The sequence below is a fragment of the Ambystoma mexicanum genome, chromosome 6p (assembly GCF_040938575.1).
Source record: "Ambystoma mexicanum isolate Mex_15411 chromosome 6p, UKY_AmexF1_1, whole genome shotgun sequence".
In the NCBI taxonomy this organism is placed as follows: Eukaryota; Metazoa; Chordata; class Amphibia; order Caudata; family Ambystomatidae; genus Ambystoma; species Ambystoma mexicanum.
In genome coordinates, this window is record NC_090935.1 from 538,518,485 (window position 1) to 538,542,234 (window position 23,750).

Genomic DNA, 23,750 nt, shown 5'->3' on the forward strand with positions numbered 1-23,750 from the left:
TCTGAATCCTTGTCCCTTATTGCTTTTTATCGTGTGTTCTGTCATGTTTTCTTCCCAGGAGTCCATGTGGGACTCCTGGCAGTGCAGCTCTCTCTTTTGGTTTGGTGAACAGACCCATGGGATACCCTTATGGCACCCCTGGGTAGGGGTACAACCCTGTGCCCCTAGTGTATGTTTTTGGGCACCTGTGGGTGGCCCACAGAGCAGGGTATGTGCTGGTGGCAGCTCCATGCTGGATTTGACAGGTGCTCTGGGTGTCCTCCATTTTGGGATACCCAGGCCCTGCCATTGGAATCAGTTGATTCCCGATAGGAAACAAGATGGCCCCTGTGGCCTCTTGCTTTCTATTGCCTGTTATCTTGTTTTTCCCAAAGTCCTGGGAAGCCCTGCCTCTGTCCCTTCCCCCTGACTGGCTGTTGGGTGGAAGTTCCATATATGGTGTTGTTGTGAAGGCCCAGCTAGACTGACTGGAGCCTTCCCAGTGACTGTATGTTGTGGGTACCTCCTGTGGGTGGAACCTGGGTGAATGGAGTGTGTGACCAATATACACTCCTTGTTGTGGTTGTCTGGTTTCTGGCATGAGAGACAAAGACTGAGACAGCCCTGCCCGAAACTGGCCTGAATGCAGTGTGTAGTGTTGAATGGCTGGGTACTTGTCCCAATCCACATTCCTTGTTGTGAGTGTCTGAAAGGGAGGAGTGTGGCCTGAATGCACTGTGTGCCTGATTGGCTGACTGACTGCATGAATGCCCCTCTGTATGATTGGCTGCTGAGTGTAGGCCAGCAGTGTGGATGAGAGACAGAATAGTATATCTGGGGACCTCTCACCACTGTTCAGGGGTTCAGGAACGTTCAGGAACGTTCAGAAGCATCCTGGAGCTGAGTCTCCACTCTAAGAGTAACTGGAACTGCTGATCCTCGACGTCCAGCTGGAAGAAGAAGACTTGCTGTGGCATTTGCTTCGACCGATCCGAAGGCTGTCGAAATCGTCGACGACTGACCCGAGAGAGGACCTGGTAAGGCGCCCTCTTCCCGTGCTCCGAGGGACCATCGAGCACCGCTCCATCTTCGCCGAAGCGCCCTGGAAGACAGACCCTCGAAAGGCTGTCGACCCGAGACGGGACCGCCGAGGAGATCGAAGTGAAGCACCCGGACATCGACGGCGTCGAAGTCCATTGCCGTCGACCAGGGTTCGCAGGTTTGTGTAACCGCTGGAGGCCCGTCGAAGTTGTGTTGCCCAGCCGTGGGAACCACTTGACGCCGTGCCGCCGACAACCGGAGCCGTCCGCTCCTTTGCCTAAGAACATTCAATCGAAGGACTCTCTCGACCGCATCGTCGACCGCTTATCCTGCCGGAGAAAGTCGAGGACGACCAACGCGCCGAGGAGAACCCTGCCGGTGGGTTTCCCGCCACCCAACGACCTCAAAGACTCGGACGACCCGACGCCCTTGCGGGGCTTCCGTCCCTACAATCTTTGCGGTCCAGAACTATTGTCCTCGAGGTGCCCCGCACACCTCCGCCTTGCAGGACGCCGACGCCCCGACGCCGACGAGCACCGCTCGGACGAAGCTGCCGCCTCTTCGACATCGTTCTACCTCGTTCGTCGACGTACGTTCGACGCCCCGTGCCTCCCGCTTGAAAGGGAAGGCATTCAAGAAGGGCCGTCGATTCCCTGTCGCCGAACCCCGAGTTCTTCGACGTTTCTCGACGCCTCTCGACGATCCGTGACTCCCGCTTGAAAGGGGGTCGCTCAAGAAGGATCCGTCGACGCCTCCTCGAAGAACTCGACTCCACCAGGTACATTGGGGGGGTAAAAACATTGTAGGAGAGAATAAGACTATTGAACAACATACGGACTGGGCTTGTGTTAGATCTCTTTCTTTTACAGGTTGCCCAGGTGGGGGGATCTCCACACAGAACTGTGTCTAGTGGTAGGGGCCAGTATTTTGCCTATTGTTCAACCACCTTATTTTCTCTCTTCTCTCTATTGCTGGTTTCACTTATTGATCTGTGTGACATTTTTGTGGATGCACTTTAATGAGGTCTAATATTAGTGGTACCACTTTAGAATTGTAGATATTTACCATTATTGATTTTCCTGAGCACAAGGTGCGTTATTGTGATAAGTGTACATAACCTTTGAATTAATTATATAAAGACTGTGTTTTCAGTAATACAGTGTGTGGACATTCCTTTGTGGGGGCTTGGGGAATACACTGTACTTAAGAACCAGCCTGCATCACCTCCTGAGAAGCTAGGCCTTGATTGCTCGTCCATTGCTACAATATTAGAGAATCTTGGCTGGGGTCTCCTGTGCCTCTCCTCTACCATATAGAGAGCAGAAGTACAGACACCCCCTACCGGTCTTCACATTGTGTGATTAATTATATATGTCTATACCCAAATATTGAAAGTGATTGGGACACCACGTCAGCGGTCGACCCAGTTCTATTGATTGACAATTTTGTATTTCATAACTGAGGGGAAATATGGTTGATTTATCCCAGTTGATGCGAATTCCTGAAAAGCCTCTGAAAATGTTCAAATATCTCAAGCACGCAGGAAAGAGACACCCTCGGGCCACAGAGGTATAGTAGCATGCCATTTGTACATAACGATATCAAATGTTGTTCCCTGCCTAGCACTACACCTATGACATTATATTGGTCACAGAGCTGGCATGTCTCAGGTTCTATGGCAAGGGCAAATAGGATAGGTGAGAGAGGGGAGCCCTATCTTGTCCTGTATTCTCTGTCTTGATACACCAGGCCTATCCATCGTAGGATGGGATCTCAAAGGCCAAAGCGCCTCAATACTGCGAACATCCAGTTCCAGTCCACCATGTCAAATGCTTTGGCTGCATCTAATAACATGACTACTGCATCAGTGTCACTATTAGGAGATTTTCTGCGTTATAGTGGTGGGCCGCGTATAAGTTGTGCGTAGTGTTCCTCACTGGAATTAAGGCAGGTTGGTCAGTGTGCAGCTATTGTCAGAACAGTGAATTCATTCTTTTGGCTAGCAGGCTACCCAACATTTTTGACGTCTGTGTTTAACATGCATAAGGGTCAATAATAATGACCCTTATCCATGTTAAATAGTATAGACTCTATACTATCCCCGATCCAGGGGTCTTTAACCAGTTTTAGGTTAGGAATTAAGAGAGCTTCTCTCATTGATGCAGGCAACTCTCCTTCATCATAGACATGAATATATGTTTGTACGTGCAGGGCCAACACATGGTCTTTAAAGATCTTATAAAATGTGGTTGGCAAACCGTCAGTTCCTGGGGTTTTACCGGTCGATAGTGTAGTTATTGTGGCTCATAGTTCTTGTTCCGTCACCGGTCTATTAGGGACTTCTGCAAGTTCTGGTGTATTGAAGATGCTACTGCAGTGCCAGATAGGGGGGCGTACCTACCACCTGTGGGAGTAAGCAGAGGGATGGTGCCCCTCCTAAGGGGGACAAGCACTGGCACACAAATTAACTGTTGCTAGGCCATGAATCAAGGCCTTGCATGGAAAACTGGGGGTGGGATTGCACTGTGTCTGCCATCGATCCTGGGAGCTTATGAAAATTATTATGAGATAGGGGAAAATCCTGCGTAGATACACTCAGCGGGGAGACCCAATGGGTGGGCCTCGCCCGGGAAACCTGCCCTAAACACATGATCAACAAACCACTGATTCGGAAGGAGGCAAACAAGGCTCAGGATGTGCAGCATGGGGAGAGCAAAGCAGCTGAGACAGCACTGGGTGATGTAATGACAGGGCAGGGTGGCAATCCCACAGGCACTTGGTGGTAGAGGGGAAGCAGACCTGAGTCAGCAAACCGTTCACATAGCCACAAGTGCCTTTCGGCAAGTGGATATGGCAATGGGGAAGCTGCACAAGATGGCATCTCTGGGATAGCCAATTAGACAGTGGAGGTCATTACGACCCAGGCGGTAAGTACACCAACTTTACCACCATGGTGTAAACTATGTTTACACCATTGTGGATGGTGGATTTACCGCCCCATTCCAAGGTGAGTGGGGCGGTAAATCCCCATTTCCCATTTACCCTTCCCCATTCCCATTTTTGCCCCATAGGGCATAATGGGAGTGGGGAAGGCGCTAATTACGGCACCGTAAATTACGGTGGCGTAATTAGCACCAAGGCGGTTTAGCGCCATGGATTTTAACGCCTGGTAAAAGCAGCCGTTAAAATTGGAATCAGGCGTTAAGGGTTAACAACGGCGTTAACCCTTAACGCCTGGGTCGTAATGACCTCCAGTAAGTTTTCATGTTCCTGGGAGGTGGCCAGCCTTCAGAGTATCCAACACAAGGTCTACGAAGGCCGTTATTCAGCAGGTGCCATGTGAATGTCTCCCTTCCCGCTAGAAGCACAGTGTCTTGTGTTCTTTACAATATGGTGCTGACTGCTGGCAGGATAATAAAGTTCCAGCAGTCAGCACAAATGTTATTTTACTAATTGCTAATAGTTTCCAGGAAGATGGAGAAACGATGTTTCGCCACATGGGGAGGCAATGTTTTGGGAAACTGTTGATATGTTTCCTCCAATCACGTTCACTTAGTGCTAAGTGTACCAACGTACACTTAGCACTAAGCATATTACATAGTATGGCCAATGAGTTTCATGGGAACATTGGAAAGTACGAACATTTGAGCTACACTGTTTCTATTGCCTTGACCATTATATTTGAAATATACAACTAATGTCCGCTGTATGCCCTGATGCCAGATCTAATCAATCAGTTCCAGTCCACTGTTCTGTTTGATTTGTGCTCACTCAGCTGTAATAAACAGCAGTGATTCTTGCCCAGTGTGTGCTCTTTTTTGAATTACTATTTTATATGGTGGGATCAGAGGACCCCTGATACACCTGTGTGAACATTGGAAGTCTGGAGTGTTTTCCATTTCGTCTATTGGTCATACAGCTTTCTGTAGTAGGATTCAAATTCCATATTTATGTCTTGCTCTTTGTTGCACATTTCCCCCTTTTCCATATGCAGGGAGTTAATAGCTGCATGTGGGTTCTCTGTCTTCAGCAGACATGTCAATAGTTTCCCCTTCCCCGGGCATGGTATTCTTTAGCGTGGATTGTCCATTTGTATTTAATCAGCCTCTGCCAGTCCACCATGCCATGCATTGCAGTCTAAGTTCTCCAAATCAATCTTCAGCATTATGTGATGTGGTGCCAAGGCTACAACAGTACACATGACAAGATGGCACGGTTAATCCAGTAAGGTCATGTGACCACCATTGATGTTGGAAGGACAGATATCATTAAAGTGCAGTTACCCGCTAAGTATCCAGCTGTGTGGTCATTTCTTTCAGTGTCCTGCATAAGTGTGTGTATGAGGCCTGCTGAGAGTGGGGATTCAATACTGGTGATGGGAAGGAGGATAGATCAGGGGCAACGTGCTCGCCTTGGAAGCAAGACGACACGGAGCACCACAGGTTCAATCCCCGGGTCCGCGCTTAGAAACCTCTGGGTATTAAGCATGTTATAAATAACCTATCATATCATATCATATCATTTCATGGGGAGAAGCCTGCGTGAGCGTGTGCGCATCTTGCCACGCACGACCCGACAAGCACTGATGTAGTGCTCTGCTCACTCTCAGAGCGTGTGCCGAGCTGCTGGCTCAGCGGGGTACCCACGCCCACAGCGCACAACCTGCTATGCCTGGACAGAAGGCCTCAAGTAAGGTTTGTGCCTCTTCCACCCCAGCGCAGAGGAGTACACTCGCTTCACCTGCTGTGCCACACATAGACAGACGCTTTCATAGCCCTAGTCCCTTGTACCGGGCCACGTCACTGTGCACAACACAGGGGTTATGATAAACCCCATTAGAGTGCGTGCGCAAGAGAATACACACCCCAAGCCCTCTAATCCATGAAGATGAGTGCAATCACGGGCAGGAAGGTGCTGCTGGCATAAAATATGAAGTGAGATAAATAGTTACATCACAGACAATACAAAGAATGTTCACACTGCATGTGCAGAGACAGTTGTATCTTACAGGGTGAGAAGAGTACCCATTGCTCACTCCCATCAACCCTGGCTTAGCAATGAGAGAACAACTAAGCTACATGACGCTGAGAGCATCAGTCTGCCACGTCGCAGCCACTGAGAAGAAGACTGAGGAAACACAGTAGCCCTTCACCTGCCCAACATCGGGCCATAGGGGACGTATGCTGCTGACCGGCCAACACCCAAGTCTCACGGCATCTGGAGGGAGACCAAGATCCAGCTCCAGCACCTATAGCACAACAGGTGAGGGACTCCTTTCCGGTATCTACGCTTTTCTCTTTTGACACAACAGACAGCACAAACCTTTGCCCAAAATGGTCCAGATTGATTAAGGAGTTCGACATATACCTGGCCGCACTTGGCCCACAAGTTGATAAATGCATAACAGGCTTGCTCACCCTCACAGTGGGCCTCGAAGTCAGAGACTTACTTGAATTACTGGAAGACGTTGAATACACTTACACCAATTTGAAATGCATCTTGGGTGAACACTTTGCCATTCACAAAAACATTGATTACGAACGTCATGTGTTCCACACCACCAGGCACCTCCGTGGAGGCCATGGACAAATGAGTGACGCGGCTGAGAGCGAAGGTGCAGTATTGCGAATTCCACCACTACTCCAATGAGGAGGCCATCAAGACGCGGGTGATAGCCGGATGTGAGTCCGTGACCCTCAAGAAGAAATTCCTGCACAGACCGCACACCCTAGCTGAGATACTGCTCCTGGTCCGGACGACCACAGCATTAGAACTCCACGTTTTAAACATGACTAAACTTCAAATCAGCCCACGATCGGTCTCAATCAAAGAAGTAGTGGTACAAAAAGTCATGACACATTCCACGCGAGGGCACATGCCCAGCCATAGGGCAGAATGCATACTTCATGGATCGTATCTTTAAATGACTTCCACATTATTATAGGGTCAGAAGCAGAAGGCCTGTTATCCCCAAAGTAATTAACTATCACCTCCTCTAATGTGGAGTGATAGGCATCAGCAGATGGATCCCTGTTGTTCAATTTCCACGTTGGATTAGGGGGTCTCGGGCATTTTCTCAGGAGTGTGATGTAGAGTGGAGAATGGTCCGCTCCTGCCCAAGTAAGACACATCAGTGAACCGGTGCATATGCGCTCGTCCAGTGATGAAGTGGTTGATACGGGTATGTAGTTTGGGGGGGTAGGAGTAAAAGGAATAAGTGCATTTGTCAGGGTATAGCGTTCTCCTGATGTCAAGTGAAGGTAAGTTGGTTATAGTCTACTGTAATGCTTTATTGGCTGGTGAAAGTTGTGCAGTAGTCAGCGATGACCTCTCAAGAGCAGGCTTTAAAATGCAATTAAAGTCACCTCCCCAGATCCAAACTGCTCCTCTATCTAGATAAAATATATCAATCAATTGCATGAAAAATGCTTCTGCATTATCATTAGGGGTATATTATTGATCGTGCAAATTTTCTCATTTGGCCCGAGACTATAACCACTGTCCCGTCCCTGTTTCTCTGTACTTTCTCCATTCTGAATGTAACAGTACTGGGCATCCAAGTTAGTACTCCTCTTGTGTACAGTGAGTAAGTAGGTAGAGCCATTTCCCTGCCGTCCCCATCTATTTAATAGTTGTGCCTGCCTCACAGTGTCAGGTGTCTCCTGAGACATCACATTAGAGAATTTATTTCTAGTAATGTATTGCTTGACCCTACAGCTCTAGACAAAATTATTTGGGCCTCATATAGTCAACATTGCTATTTTATCTGTCATTTTATGTGTGGGTAATGTAGGGGTTAGTGAAGCTGTGCGTATGACGTGCAGATTTGTTTACAGTCATCCCTGGCATTTCATCTCTGTGTATTGAATCTGGGTGTGGGTGGCAGTCAATGTGGGCAGTGCTATGAAAACGTAACTTTCTAACAAACATTTATTCAGTAAGAGAAGTAGCAGAAACTGAACATTCTAACAGGTCCTCAATAGCTTCAGCTATTAGAGAGGCGCATTTGGCAGCATCCCAGTCCATTATGGCACACATAGTCCCCCCTCAAAAGGGGGGTGCGCACGGTACGCTGCTAGCAGACAGAACAATTTACGTGCATTTCAAGTAAGAAAGTTCCCCTTTCTTTTGGATGAGCGGAGAGTCACGTGTGGGTCGCATGCGATCCAAGCCACTGGGTGAAATGTGTACTACTATACGTTGCCACGTCATGTGGTTTACCTATTTTCTAAGATGGCACACCGATTCCTCTTTCCCTTTTTTATTTACAATGACAGGGAGTGTCAGTGGTGTGAACACAGTCCAGTGCAAGCAAGGGTTGAAAGACATTCAGCTTATCAAAGGGTCTTTTGTTTCTGCATCTCCTCGGGTTGGGGGTTCCCACTCTGGTTATATTTTCTTCAAATCATTCTCAGGGCTCGATTTCCGTCCACCCCTTTCTCACTATGGGCCTGGGAGGTTAGCAGATTCCAACCAAGTCAATGCACCTTCCGTGGTTTAAAAAAAAGAGTGGCGCTCCATTATGCAATATTTTCAATTTTGTATGGTACACTAGCATGTAGCTTAACTGTGGTTGACAAAGTTTGAATTTGATGGGTTTAAAGGAGCATCTCAATTCCTTTCCTGCACTTGTGTAGTGTAGTCAGGGTAGACCGCAAGCAACCTTCCACCTCTCAACATTTTCCCACCTTGTCTCGAGAATTTTAATATAGCTTCCCTATCTTTATAGTTCAGAATTTTGGCAATAACAGCACGAGCCGGTGCATACAGTGGAGGTTTTCTCACCAAGGCATTGTGTGCCCACTCGACCTGAAATTCTTGGGACAACTTGCCCAGGCTGATTTCCTGAAGCAAGAGGTTTTCCACATAGCCTGTCAGGTCTTGTCTTTCTATATTCTCAGAGAGGCCAATAATGTGCACTTTTTTCCCCCTGCGCCCTTCTTTCCACATTTTCTGATCTCCTTTTCAGTGCAAGCATACATTGCTGAAGGTCAGACACTTGCTTGAAAAGGATATTGAATTGCATTCTTTCAGTGGGCTGTTTGGATCTTACCCAACTACCACCCAGCACTGCTGCATGCATACATTCAGAGACTCTGTTTATGGCATAATTGTGAAGTTAAAACCTGCAAACTGCATTCATTTACTTGTTTTACCACTGCAGTTTTGGACCAATCTAATTTCAGGCTCCATTCTATGTTTTGGGTTAAACTGTCAGATGCATTCTGGTATACGTTTGTTGTCCAGAGGCAGAGAGCTGGAGGAGGCATACTAAGTACATTTGTTTGCAGCGAGCTACTAAGAGCTGATGAGGCCCTGATTGCATTCACCTGTTCGAAGATACTACAGGCTAGGCTGCAGAGAGCTGGAAAGACCTTAATTACAACACCTAATCCTCCACACTAACGTGAGAAGGGGGTTTAGATTCTATTAAAGACAAGTAGGCGAATATTATGCATTACAATCTTTACTCTGAAACCACAGCAGCAAAGAAGAAAAAAACGTTTGTAATAAAAGGTTGTAATATAAACTCATAACAGTTCCAACAGTGTAATGGAAACAACCCAATCCAAAATGGAGGGCAGGTCATGCTCTGGGGGGCAACCAATGGGCTTAGAGCCAACTCCATAAAGGTCCATTAATCTAACACCAACTACTCTTTCTGATGCTGTTCTTCTTCAAACGCCCACTGCACAATCCATCTGCGTAGCACAAAGAGTGATGGTCCAACTGAAACAGGCGGAACTTGAAGTGTCCTGCAAACCAAACTGGAACAGATCTCTATTTGAGCAGGACTTCTCACCCGAAAGCTGAAAGATAATCAAAAAACCCATTAAGGGTGGGTGGGAGTAATTTTAATATTCGCCTCCTTATCTTTAATAGAATCTAAACCCCCTTCTCACGTTAGTGTGGGGGATTAGGTATTCTATGGCAAGACAGGAGGCTCTATTATGCAAGTTCAAAGCCCTTGCATCACATCAACAGCAACATGAGAAATACGTTTATGATAAAACATTTTGAAAGTTGACTCCCTTGACCAATCAGCTGCTTTTAGAATTTGCTCCTGACTACCCCCGAGGAAATCGGCTTTAGAGGCCATAGCGCCCGAACCGAATGGAGACCAAAGGAGGAAGTGTCAACCCCCGCCTCCTGCATAACCCACCTAATCCATCTGGCTAAAGTGCAAGGATATACTGGCTTATCGGGCTTCCTGTAGGAAATCAGCAGCTGAGAGGTATTCGGAGGTCTAAGACTTTCCATTTTTCAACTCAAAACATTTCAAACATCTGATAACACACAATTTACTATCTTCTGGAAAGGCTGGATAGGATATTGAGGAAGTCATACATTTAGTTATTCGTAAAAAAAAGAAGGTAACCCCTTGAGGGGTAAACATCTTACTGTCCACATCCAATGCTCTGATATCAGATACTCTCTTAATGGACACCAGACATAACAACATCGGCAATTTGGAAAATAACTGCTGCAAAGACAGAACGTCATTAGGTGGCCAAGCTCGGAAAAGATCTTGCACCATATTAACATCCCAAAGAACCGAATACTTTGGCTTCGGTGGAACCTTAATACAAATGGATTTAAGGGCCCTATGCACTAAGAAATGTCTACCCACAGGTTCTCCTTTAACCAAAAGGTGCCCCGCTGAAATAGCAGACCTCAAACCATTAATAGTCCTATAGGCTTTACCTTCCTTAAACAATTCCACCAAAAAATGTACCACTTCTACAGGAGGGGCAGAAACGGGACCGAGATGCCTAACCACACACCAGCTAACCCAGCGGTTCCATGCTGAAGAGTATCCCGACTTTGTAGAGGGTGCCCAGGAGTCCATGATGGCTGACACAGAATCTTGCGAAAGTCCTCTGAAGCACCAGGAAGAGCTGAAATCTTCCAAGCCATAAGGGAGAGATGCCCCTGAAGGACCAGCTCGTGAGGGAGAATCCCTGGACCTAACAGCAACTGGGGACAGAGAGGAAGAAGACGAGGAACATCCACCACCAACTCCAGAAGAGCTGGGAGCCAAACCTGAGAAGTCCAAAAGGGGGCAATCGGCACCATCGTGGCTCCCTGCCTGCAAACCTGAACCAGCACCCTGGCTATCATAGCAAATGGAGGGAAAGCATACACCAACGGACCCGACCAATCCTGAAGGAACATGTCAGTGGCTAGAGCACCAGGATACGGCCTCCAATTGTAGAACTTGGGAACCTGACAATTTAGCCTCGAGGCAAATAGATCCACTACAAACGGACCCCATAGATATTCTATCTTGTTTAAGAGATCCCTGTCCAACATCCAGTCGCTTCTGTCCTGCAGATGACTGGAGTTCCAGTGTGCAACCTCATTGCTGATCCCCGGAAGGTACTCCGCCTTTAACACAATATTCTGGTCCGGGCAAAAATGCCAAAACTCCTTTGCCAGATCCACTAGGACCTTGGACCTGGTGCCTCTCAAATGATTGACGTATCTCACCGCCGAGACATTGTCCATGCGGAGGAGGACACAACAATTCCCCTGATCTTTGAGAGGGCTTCGGACTGCAAAGGACCCACCCAACAACTCCAGACAGTTGATATGCAGATCCTTCTGTAACTAGGACCATTTCCCTCCTGTGGAAACCTGACCCAACCTGACTCACGAGCCTGCTCTGCTGGCATCGGACTCCAGAACAACATCTGGAGAGGGACCAAAATCGCTCTGCCATTCCAGGCATCCATGTGTCTGTGCCACCAAAGGCTTCTGGGGACAACACCACCACCTGCGAATAAGACAGACATCTGCGCAGATGTTTGGCCTCCAGACGCTGTAATGCCCTGTAGTGTAGGGGGGCCAAAATGATAGCTTGGGTGGACGCTGACAACATCCCCACAACCCTGGCCAATTGCCTGAGGGAGCTCCTCCCTTTCCTGAGTATGTACCAAATCTCCTTCCTTATCTTTAAAAGTCTGCTGTCCGGGAGAAGGAGGATGCAAAGCTTTGAATCTATATTGAAGCCCAGAAACTGGATACATTGTGTAGGCTTTAATATGGACTTTTTGACATTTAACACAAAACCTAAGCTCTGTAGAAGGGTCACTGTAAACTCCAGATGAGCACACAGAATCTGAGAGCTCTGGGCTAAAAGGAGAATGCCGTCAAGTTATATGATAATCCGAATCCCCTTGTACCTGAGGACAGCCATCACTGGCTTCATTAAGTTGGTGAAGCACCATGGGGCTGATGATAGGCCAAACGGAAGGGAGGCAAACTGCCACACCCGACTCCCCCACTGAAATTGAAGAAACTCTTGGTGAGGAGGGAACACAAGAATCACTAGGTATGCGTCTTTGAGGTCTAACTTGACCATCTAGTCTGCCGGAAGAAGGGTGTCCCTGCGTTGATGGATCCCCTCCATCTTGAAATGGTGGTATACAATGAAAGAGTTGAGGGCCTTCAGGTTTATGACCGGGCAAAACCCCTGATCTGGTTTTGGAACCAGGAAAATGGTACTCAGAAATTGAGAGGCCATGTAGGAGGCTGGGACTACCGCTCCCTTGGAAATGAGGTCTTTGACCTCCACATCTATCACAGGCTGCTTGACCTCGTCGAACAGCAAGGGAAGTGGATAGGAGAACTGGCAAGGAGGGGAGTAGAACTCTATGCGATAACCCTGAGCTGTCTGCAATATCCAAGGATCCGAGGTGAGGGACTCCCACTGCGGGAGGAACCTGGCCAGTCTTCCCCCTAGACCTCTGTGGGAAAAAAATGTTGACACATGAGAAAGTACCTGATGTTCCTCTTGACCTCCCGGCACCTCTGCTGCCACATCCTCTCCAACTCGAATTTTGCTGAGGGAAAAATTGGGTATTCGCTCCCCGAGCAGAGGAGGAATTGTGCACGCCTCTAGATGCGTACTGGCGGGGGAGGGAGGAGCCCTGGGGAAAATGGCTGGAAGAGTGGGCTCTTCCTCACCCAGCCTTGGGGCAAAACTTAAGTGCAAACACTTTCTTAATGTTGGCTTGTGCCTTATCCAGAGCCATAAATTATTGAACGTATGCAGAGAGATCTTTCAGAAATCTATCTCCAAACAAATTGCCTTTGGCCGAAGGACCCCCTTCCCTCTCTGACATCTCCGCCAGCTTAGGATCCAACCTCATAAGTAATGATTTACGCCTCTCCTTGGATATAGAGGCATTTGCATTGCCGAGCAGGCAAAGCGTTCTTTGGATCCACCATCTCAAGACGTGAACGTGAACCGGGGTATTAGAGGACGCCGCCTCTTCAGCTAGTTCAAAAATGTGCATCACTGGACCCAAGATGTCCAACAGCTTATCCTGGCAGCTACGCCACGCTTTGTCCACCCCTTTTTTGGGGTCTTTCCCCTTTTGAGCGAGAAAGACAGCCATGGACTGATCAATCTCAGGTGTAAGAGCCACCTTGCCAGAGAGCACCGGCCTAGGGCATTCTGACCGTAATTTACTCCTGTCCCCCTTAGGCAGGGGATGCCTGACCCAAAACTCCAGAAATGAGGAAACTTCCTCTGAAGGATACCATTCGGCAGACCTAGGGTGTAGGATGAGGGCAGAATCAAAAAACGGTACCCCATTGACATCCAAGACCGGACCTTTTTGTGGAGGGACTGGGGCCACCTTCCTCTTGCGCCTCTTAGGAGGCGAATCTGAATCATCTGAGCTATCAGAGGTGGAAATAGAAATAGGGGGTGCAGCAGCAGGAAGCTGTGAGGGGGCTGGCCAAGGGGTCAAAGAGAGGGGCTGTTGGGACTCTTCCCATCTGCGTTTTTGACCTCTCCTAGGGGAAGAAACAGGTGACGGGACAGGGGAAGGACTGAGTTGTCCTTGAATGTGTTTAGTTTTACTCTTGCATTTTCTAGGGGACTGAGCTTTGACAGAGGGCCTCGCTTCCTGGGAAGGGTGAAAATCAGCAATGCGATTGATCAGCCTGTCAAACGCCGAAGCAAGGGTGTTATTGAGGCCAGACAAGGCAGTGTCCAATGATGATTGAATTGCCTGTGCCACTGACGGCTGAGCATGAAGGGACTGGTCACCTACACCCTCACCCAACCTATCACTTTTCTTGGAAGGGCGCCCTTGAGTGCTGGCATCTACAGAAGAGGGGACCATACTCTTATCCATGACAGCACTACCCACAAACATATGTAAGGAAATATTAATAAAAGCAGAAACCACAATTAAATGAACGTGTCAATGACAGAGCCTTTAGCTGACACTTGAACAACAAACGAGCTGAGCAGGCTCTCTTTATACTGTACACCCTAGCAGTGTGACAACATTGGTGGCAACCTTGAGGTAGTAACAGGCCTAGCCTGTATAATAACTGGCCACTGTATGCGAGCAGCGTACTGGTAAGGCAACTGAAAAATTATTAATATTATAATATAATTTAAGAGAAAATGATTAAGTGAGCTGTGACGTGCGGAGGCTTGAAGCTAAGCCTCTTAACAGACTGCACGAGTCACAACAACAGTGGGCATTAATCACAAAGGCTGAGCGGGCCGAACGGGGTCGCGTACCTCAGAACGCAGACAGTAACTCCTGAGAGGGAAAAAGCTCTGCTACGCGCGTCGCCGCCTAATTTTATCTGAAGCAGGCGATGCGTGTCAGTAGCTGGAGGCGGTACACTGAAGGGAGAAGAAAGGCGTTTGCCACCGTGAATACAAGGAAAATGGAACTCAATACGTTTATCCGTAACATAACAAAGTTACAAGCTATTATAAAAGGACCATGTTTCAAATCGAATGCCGAGCAAAATGAACGCTGAAAAAAGCAAACGTTGAGCAAGGCGAACATGTCACAGTAATAGACAATGTAAATCCATATATGTATATAGAAACAAAGTAACACACTAAGGCCAATTAACTCTCTAAGGAACTACTAGGAGGTGTGATTTAGCTCTGGCGTCAACAGAAAAGAAAGAGGAGTTGGTGTTAGAGGAATGGACCTTTATGGGGTTGGCTCTAAGCGCATTGGTTGCCCCCCAGGACATGACTCTGTTGGAACTGCTATGAGTTTATATTACAACTTTTTTATTACAAAAGTGTTTTCTTCTTTGCTGCTGTGGTTTCAAAGTAAAGATTGTAATGCATAATAGAGCCTCCTGTCTTGCCATAGAATCCACTGCTGTGGACTACTGAAGCTGGGACTGGGCTTGATGGAAGACAGATGAATGAGATTGCAGTCAGCTCCACCACGTTGTGCTCTGGGCTTGGATGGCTTTCTTATGCTCAATTTGATCAGCAGCAGTTGTTCTGTTAACTGCTTTTTTTTGTTGCAAATTCGGCCAAAAGAATGTCAGACAGCTCCATAGAAATGAATTTCAAAACACTCAACACACCAATTCTGGGCTACATTATTTAAAGCGGAAAATTGCATATTAACATATTTTCCAAACAGTTTCAATTGACTGTTCTTCAAGCCCCTAAAGAACACTATAATTTTTTTTTGTTTAAATCTCTTTATTAGTATGTCATTAAATTAAATCACAGAAGAATCAAATACAGAAAGGAATAGTGAACCAGAGAACACAAATCAAATTATTCAATTAAAGAACATATCAATAAACAAACAGCATAATCAAATGATCCCTCCAACATACTAAGAACATTTTCATTTTTGTAAACAATAAAAGACCAAAATACAACAGTCAATAAAAACATTTAACATAGAACATACACACAAACACCAACAACACACAGACACCAAAACAAATCCCCCAAAAAGTATAATAGTGAGAAGAAAAAAAAAGGAAAAAAAAGAAAAAATGTTATCTTTCCCCTCTTCTTTTCCCCTTCCCTATCTCTTTTTCTTTCCTCTTCCTTTTCCCACTGCACCATTTCTACCCACTCCTCACACTAATCCGAAGCCTATATAGTCAATTATACACGGCATTGAATGGACCCCAAAACAGATTGTACACCTCTTCCTTGTCTTTCACTCTAAATGAGAACTTTTCAAAATTCGATAAGGTGCCCAAATCAACTAACCAATCTTCAACTGTAGGCTTCTTCCTAGTTTTCCAAACCCGAAGGATCAGTCTTATGGCCACCAATAAAGCCTTATTTATCCAACCACTATATTTCTAAGAACGCCTACCCCTACCTCGATGTAGAAATAAGATAATGTTCCCACCGATCTCTGTAAAGCTACATCCAAAATTAAATCAATTCTATCAATCACATCAGTCGAGAAAGTCCGAACTCCAGAGCAATCCCATAGAAGATGTATAAGGGTCCCAACATCATTTCCACATCCGAACATAGATTATCAGTTTGTAACCCCAGTTTATACATTTTAACTGGTGTCCAGTACACCCTACCCACCACCTTCTGTCTAATCAGACGCAAGTTCAAATCCGTACCCACATTGGCACTTACCCTAAGAATATCCTTCCATTCCCTGTCTGTAAAATATATATTTAGATCATCCGACCACACCATTCTCAATGTATCCCACGCTGCACCATGTTTATCTTCCAATTGCATAAAGGTCATATATGTACGCACAGAATATTCCTGTCCTGTAAGCAATTGACACAGTGCGGGTTTGATTCCCAATGAATTGCCAATCATCCTTTTCCTAAGATAGATCAGGAAGCTCAGGTTTTCATATTTTTGTCTTTCTCTTTCATGCAACCCTTATTTCCTCTGTATGTCCCCAAATGCCAAAAGATCATCACCATCCAATATATCACCTATTGTCATAACCCCCTTCCGAACCCAATTTTGCCAAATCAAACATCTATTGTTTAATTGTAAAACCTCATTGTGCCAAAGAGAAGCATCTTCACTAAAACCATATGACTGGCTATTCTCTCCAAACCATCCCTGCAAGGTTTTCCTGGTTGCCACAATAGACTTCAACTTTAATCTATTATCCAACATATTGCCCATGGTATAAAGGCTATTTAAACGATACGGATTGCAAACCCCTCTCTCCATGCGTAGCCATATAGCATCTGCAAAGTCATCATTCGTATAATAATAAGTACCCTTCTTGTGCAGGAACGCCTTACAGTATTTATATAAGTCAGGATATCCAAAACCTCCTTCATCCACACTTTGCATCAGCATAAATCTAGGGATCTGCGGCTTCTTACCCAACCCCCACAAGAAACATTGAAAAATCTTTTCAATTTGCATAATCTGTTTTTTGGAAATCAATAACGGAATCGGCTGGATTATATATAACACTTTTGGTAATAAAATCATCTTTATCGCATTTATCTTTGCCCATAATGATAAATGAAGTCTTTCCCATCGTCTTATTTGATATATAATTTTATCCACTAGTTTATCAATATTATATTACAATTTTCCTCAAATCACCAATGATATACACACCAAGATATTTAACATACTCAGGGGACCATTTGCATTTCCATACCTTCAAAATATCTTTACTACAGTCATTAGACAACAGGAATATCTCAGTCATATCCCAGTTTATTTTATGACCCGAAATCTCACCCACTTCTTCAAACATCTGTTTCAGAACCAATCCACATTGTTCAGGATTAGACAACAGGACCAGCATATCATCTGCATAAGACAATACTTTAACTTCCACACCTCCAACACACAAACCTTTAATTTCTCCACATTGCCTAATATAAACCGTCAAAGGCTCAAGTGCTAAATCAAACAAAAAAGGTGATAAAGGGCACCTTTGCCTCGTGCCCTTGGATAAAGAGAAAGACTCCGATATTAAACCATTTATAGTCACCCTTCCTTTAACCTCATAATGAATACACTTAATCATTGTCATAAAGGTTGGTCCAAATCCCATGTTTAATAAAGTGCATTCCAAAAACCTCCAATTAACTCGATCAAATGCTTTCTCCGCATCCAAAAACCCAATTATCCCTTTCGATTTTTTATTATGATGTATTCCAATGACATCTAAAACAGTCCTGATATTATCATATCTATATCTGCCCGGGATAAAACCCACTTGAGACTCATCCACTAGATCACCCATATTAACAATAAGCCTATTCGCCCACATTTTTGTAAATATCTTGAAATCCACATTCAACGGCGAAATAGGTCCATAATTACTGTACTTCCTGTGATCTCGATCAGGTTTAGGAATGACAGTAATCATCGCATTGAATCGCATACCCTTCCTGACTTTAAAAATTCATTCAAGAGGACACATAAAATAGGCGATATTTGCTCAACAAATTTTTTATAAACTCTGAAATAATCCCATGGCGATTTTCCGTCTTTCAATTGCAATATTGCAGCAGTAACCTCAGCCACATCAATCGCAGACTCTAGAATCCATTTTTTGTCATCTCTAAGGGCCTCATTACGACCCAGGCGGTAAGTTACCGCCTGGGTCGTACCTTTACCACCATGGCGTAAACTACGTTTACGCCATGGTGGTTGGCGGACTTACCGCCCCATTCCGAGGTTGGCGGGGCGGTAAGTCCCCAATCCCCATTTACCCTTCCCCATTCCCATTTTTGCCCCATAGGGCATAATGGGAGCGGGGAAGGCGTTAATTACGCCACCGTAAATTACGGTGGCGTAATTAACATCAAGGTCCCTTAGCGCCATGGATTTTAACACCTGCTAAAAGCAGGTGTTAAAACCTCCATGGCGCTAAGGGACCTCGGAATCAGGCGGTAAGGGTCGGCGCTGTTTACGCCGCCGTAAACCCCTTACCGCCTGAGTCGTAATGAGGCCCTAAGTCTTAAAAGGTGAACTTTATCAAAAAAAGACTGCAAGTCTGTTTCAGAAGGATGTAATTGTTCCTTATACAACTCTTTATAAAACAATCTAAACTCTTCACAAATATCTTTACTCCTATGAAATACCTCACCCCTATCATTTTCAATAGATGGAATACACTTGTCCACCATTAGACCATTAAGTTTATTTTCCAGAAGTCTACCATTTTTATCCCCAAATTCCCAAAAGCGCTGCTTTGTATAAAATATACTCTTCCCTGCTTGTGAATGCAAAAGCATCTTTAACTCCTCTTTCAATTTCTTCAATTTATGTTTCATGGTAACCTTCCCAACTTGTGCACAATTCCTTTACAAATCCACAATCTTCTTTTCTAATTTTTCAATCCTTACTTTATTTTTATTTTTAGCATGGGAAGTTCTACAAGTCAATTCACCCCTTAAAACCGCTTTAAAGCAATCCCACACAATCTTAATGTCAGCAGATCCATTATTTTCCTCAAAGTATTTTTGAATAAAATCATCCAATCCCACATTAACCAGAGGGTCATTAAGTGAATTAGCTTGCATTCTCCATCTCATATTCTTTTTATGAAAACCATGTAAATTTATTTTCAGATCAATGAGTGCATGATCAGAAATACACTCTCCCCAATACTTGAACTAAACGTCTGACCAATCATTCTATCACTAATAAAAAAAATATCAATCCAAGAGTATGAATTATGGACCGGCGAATAAAACGCATATTCCCTATCTCTTAGATGATGAACCCTCCAAATATCAACCAGATTATGCTTAAAAGCAAACTGTTTCAATTCTGCACTTAATTTCCCATTATTATATCTACAATCAGACTTTCTGTCCACATCACTATCTATCACTAAGTTAAAATCTCCACCTAAAATAATCGCCTCTCCCTCCATCTCCCCCAAAAGATCATCCAATTTCCTGAAAAAACCCATATCCGGGGCACACAGAGCATATGCTGTCCCTACAGTAAGTTTCTTCCCATTATGTAAAATATCAATCAGAAGAATACGACCTTCTTGATCCTTTACTGTTTTCTCAATTTTGACAGACAATCCCCTCCTAAATAAAATACTAACCCCCCCTAGACTTAGTATCATAATAGTTCGATACTGCTTGTGGGTAATTGCGAGTAGTCAAATAATCCCCAATCTTCTCATTCAAATGAGTCTCCTGAAGAAACACAATATCACCTTTACTCCTCCATATCCGTGTCAAAACCTTCCTTCTTTTAAACACACATCCAATACCCATGACATTCCATGAAACAAAGATTAAAGGAATTATCTGCACTTCACATAATTACCATCCCATCTATTGACACAGACTTGTCTCACTAAATCTATCTGCGGAAGAGAAATGAAATCCTCCAACCTAAGAACATAAAAAGTCAAAAAGAAAAAAGAAAAATGTGTGATAAAGAAAGAAAACCCCACCCCAAAACACATAAAAAACAACAAAAGACACACAAAACACACATATCTACCGGTATCAGAAGCCCAACCACCATCAGGCTTATAATAAGTAAAAATATATAGACACCAATACCTATTCAGAACTATACCTACCAGGCATCCTAGGCCAGATTCTACAACCTATGAATAAATATCCTACCCTACTTTAAGCCATAACAAACCAAGTGTACTCCAAAATAATTAAATTAAAGCCGCATAACCTATCAGCATAAAGTGTAAGACCAATCAACTAACAACTTCTTGACCATTGATCCACAAATTCCACAATACCTCCACCTCAAAAATACAACAGCAAACTCCCCTCTTCTCTTCCCCATAAGTCATATCAATAAACTTAAAATCAGAAACCCCTGCATTGTGACGTATTATCCATCACTACCACACCTATTTTACATAAAACACACTCACAGACTATGCATCCAACTTCACCCAAATACACAAAATTAAAATCACATCCAACCCATACCTTCCCAACCACCTCCCACCAACCAATTCTAATCCAAGAAATGAACCTTCTATAATAATCCACCACACGAAAACACACCCATCTCCAGACATGTCAATTAGACATCGGTTGTTCCATATAATTCCTAGAACAATCACAAAATCATATCCCAATGACACATAGCATTCACCAACACCAAGACAACCAGGTCAAGGCATGTTACAAAAAGCAAGCATTCCACAAAAACTCCCAACAAACCACCTTGAATATCACATATGATGACTCCAGCCAACCCATCACACCATTATGAAGCCCAACACAAACATTATATTATGTTTCTGAGAAACAGTTAGAAACTGTTGAAAAGCACAAATACCTTATCAACCCCAACCACTCAACCATCCCAAATTTAGGTAATCTGCAACAGGATATCAAACATAAAAACTAATTACAACTAATATGCTGTGCAAGACCAATCGTGAAAGGCCCACAAACCATCTAAAAATTGTAGACAACCAAAGTGATATCCCATATCCAAATCATTTGTTGCAATCCCTCACAGAAACAAAGTGAACCCTCCCCCACACACAACCATCTATCATATATTTGCCGATTGAACAAGAATTTAACAACCAATGCAAGGAAGGCAACTGGAGAAAACATACAGTGGAGGTCGTTACAACCCCGGCGTTAAGGGTTAACGACGGCGTTAACCCTTAACGCCGGATTCCCACTTTAACGCCTGCTTTTGGCAGGCGTTAAAGTCCATGGCGCTAACCCGCCATGGTGCTAATTACGCCGCCGTAATTTACGGCGGCGTAATTAGCGCCTTCCCCACTCCCATCATGCCCTATGGGGCAAAAATGGGAATGGGGAAGGGAAAATGGGAAATGGGGATTTACCGCCCCACTCACCTTGGAATGGGGCGGTAAATCCGCCATCCACCATGGTGTAAACGTAGTTTACACCATGGTGGTAAAGTTGGTGCACTTAGCACCAAGGTTGTAATGACCTCCAGTGCATTGTTCTCCTAATAAACATAAACACATCATGACAAAAGTGGACCAGTCTAGAGCCGACCCACGCATGTCAAACCAAACAAAAAAGGGAAGGCAAAAAAACAAATAATAATAATAATTAATGTTGGCCAAACTAAACAATAAATCACTGATCAGAGAATGCATACAAAGATCAAATGGATGGTTAAATTAGGATATCTATCAAAAGCATGCTGTACCATACAATGACTCCCACAACCAAGCCATTTCCAGTCTATCTGACCAGGGTCAGCCCCAGACCAGTCCACAAGAACAATGAAGCAATCCCATGAGAAATCAATAGGCCTGCATGACCCTATTCTTAATTCAGTACAGTCCCAGATAATTAACCCCAGACCCAAAGTTCCAAGAATAGTAAAAACAAGCGCAATATCTGCCTGGTTCTCTTGCTGTCTCAATTGGCATAAAATGAAGACCCATACAATGTGACCTATGTTATCACAGGTAGTCTGGACATAAGGAATACAGGGCAGGACCAATGAATTTCAGGTCATGTAATAGATCTTCTCAAGTCAACAGGAGCTTCCTACACATTAGAATGAGTGGCATGTTACCTACATACACCCTCAACCCCCATTTAATAAGACTTAAATTTCAGATATTGAACGTCACATCCATAACAGTAAGGGAAATTGTAGAAGCCAGGATGAATAACCCCTGATTCAATAAACCAGCCAATGAAGCGAAACATCTTATCACAGGGTGTTCCCGTATGAAATGAAGGAGCATTAATCACCACTGGACTGTTAGTGCTGTAGTCAAGCTGCCTATACTATTAATAAAGCCTGACACCCAGTTGATCTTTGCAGTTGATCTTTGCACCTAGTAGGTGAGCCAATATATATGCATGACCCATTAAACCACCTGACTGTCAATTACTCCATGCATATGTATAAACCAGTTCAGTATTCCAAACCAACAACATGGAGCATATTAAGACTTGTAGGTTCTTATGATGTAATGTTCCTTCATCTAAAGCGCAGGTAGCAAGTTCAGCACTCTATTAATCTTGGACACTGCTATATCGAAGATGGGCCATATCACAGCTATTCATTGGAACCCTTCACTTACAATCCAATTTCATTGTATTTCCACGAAGAGTGCAGGCCACATAGTAGTAAGGGTACACAATGACATAAATCAGAAATGTATTCAAGTACCAACTGCAGCCTACATAGTCAGTTGTCCACCAATGCAGAAAGTTGGCAATGTGGCCGACCCCCAAAACCTTCCAGATCAATCAACTGTAGATACATATCACGAACCAACTTGCCCCAGGTCATCTGAAATCATGCACTGTAATAGCATACCCCAGAAGGGTAACGGGGAACCATGCTTGGTGCATGCTGGTTGTCAGGGAGTGAGTGTCCAATGTTGGCTCACTGGCGGTCCAATCAGGTGGTGAATAGGAGATCCAAACAGTCCTCCCACTCTTCCATTTACATCCAACTGCATGATGTTGTAGAACCCCTGCAGAGTCCTACAAACTGTCCAGACATCAGGATACTTTGCTACATCCATAAAGTGGATAAGACGTGCCGGCATGAAGAGGGGAGAGCAGGGAATGCTGACACCACACGTAGATTAAGTAATAAGCCAGTTAACAGTTATAGAAGCAGAGAGGAGGTATGCAAGCATTCCATGTGTAAATGTTCCAACAGCTTGTCAATCTGCGCACATAGCACACGCCGCTCTTTAATCCCCAATTCAGTCTTCTTGCCCCACAGTAGCCATGCTGCAAGCAACAGTTGATACACCTCCACATAATGAGAAACGTGACTGGATGAGCCCTTAGTATCACCCGTACTGTGCACAATGAGAGTTACCTCACAAGCCGCAAATGGCTCCGGATCGTTGCCCTGTGGATCAGGAAAGACAATAACACCAACTCAATCCTCCCGTGCTCCGCGGGTAACGAGGCAAAACACGTTTCTATCTTCTTTTTTTTTGGGTTTCCATTGTAAGCCACGCCGCTCCGAGGGTGGGGGCTCCTAG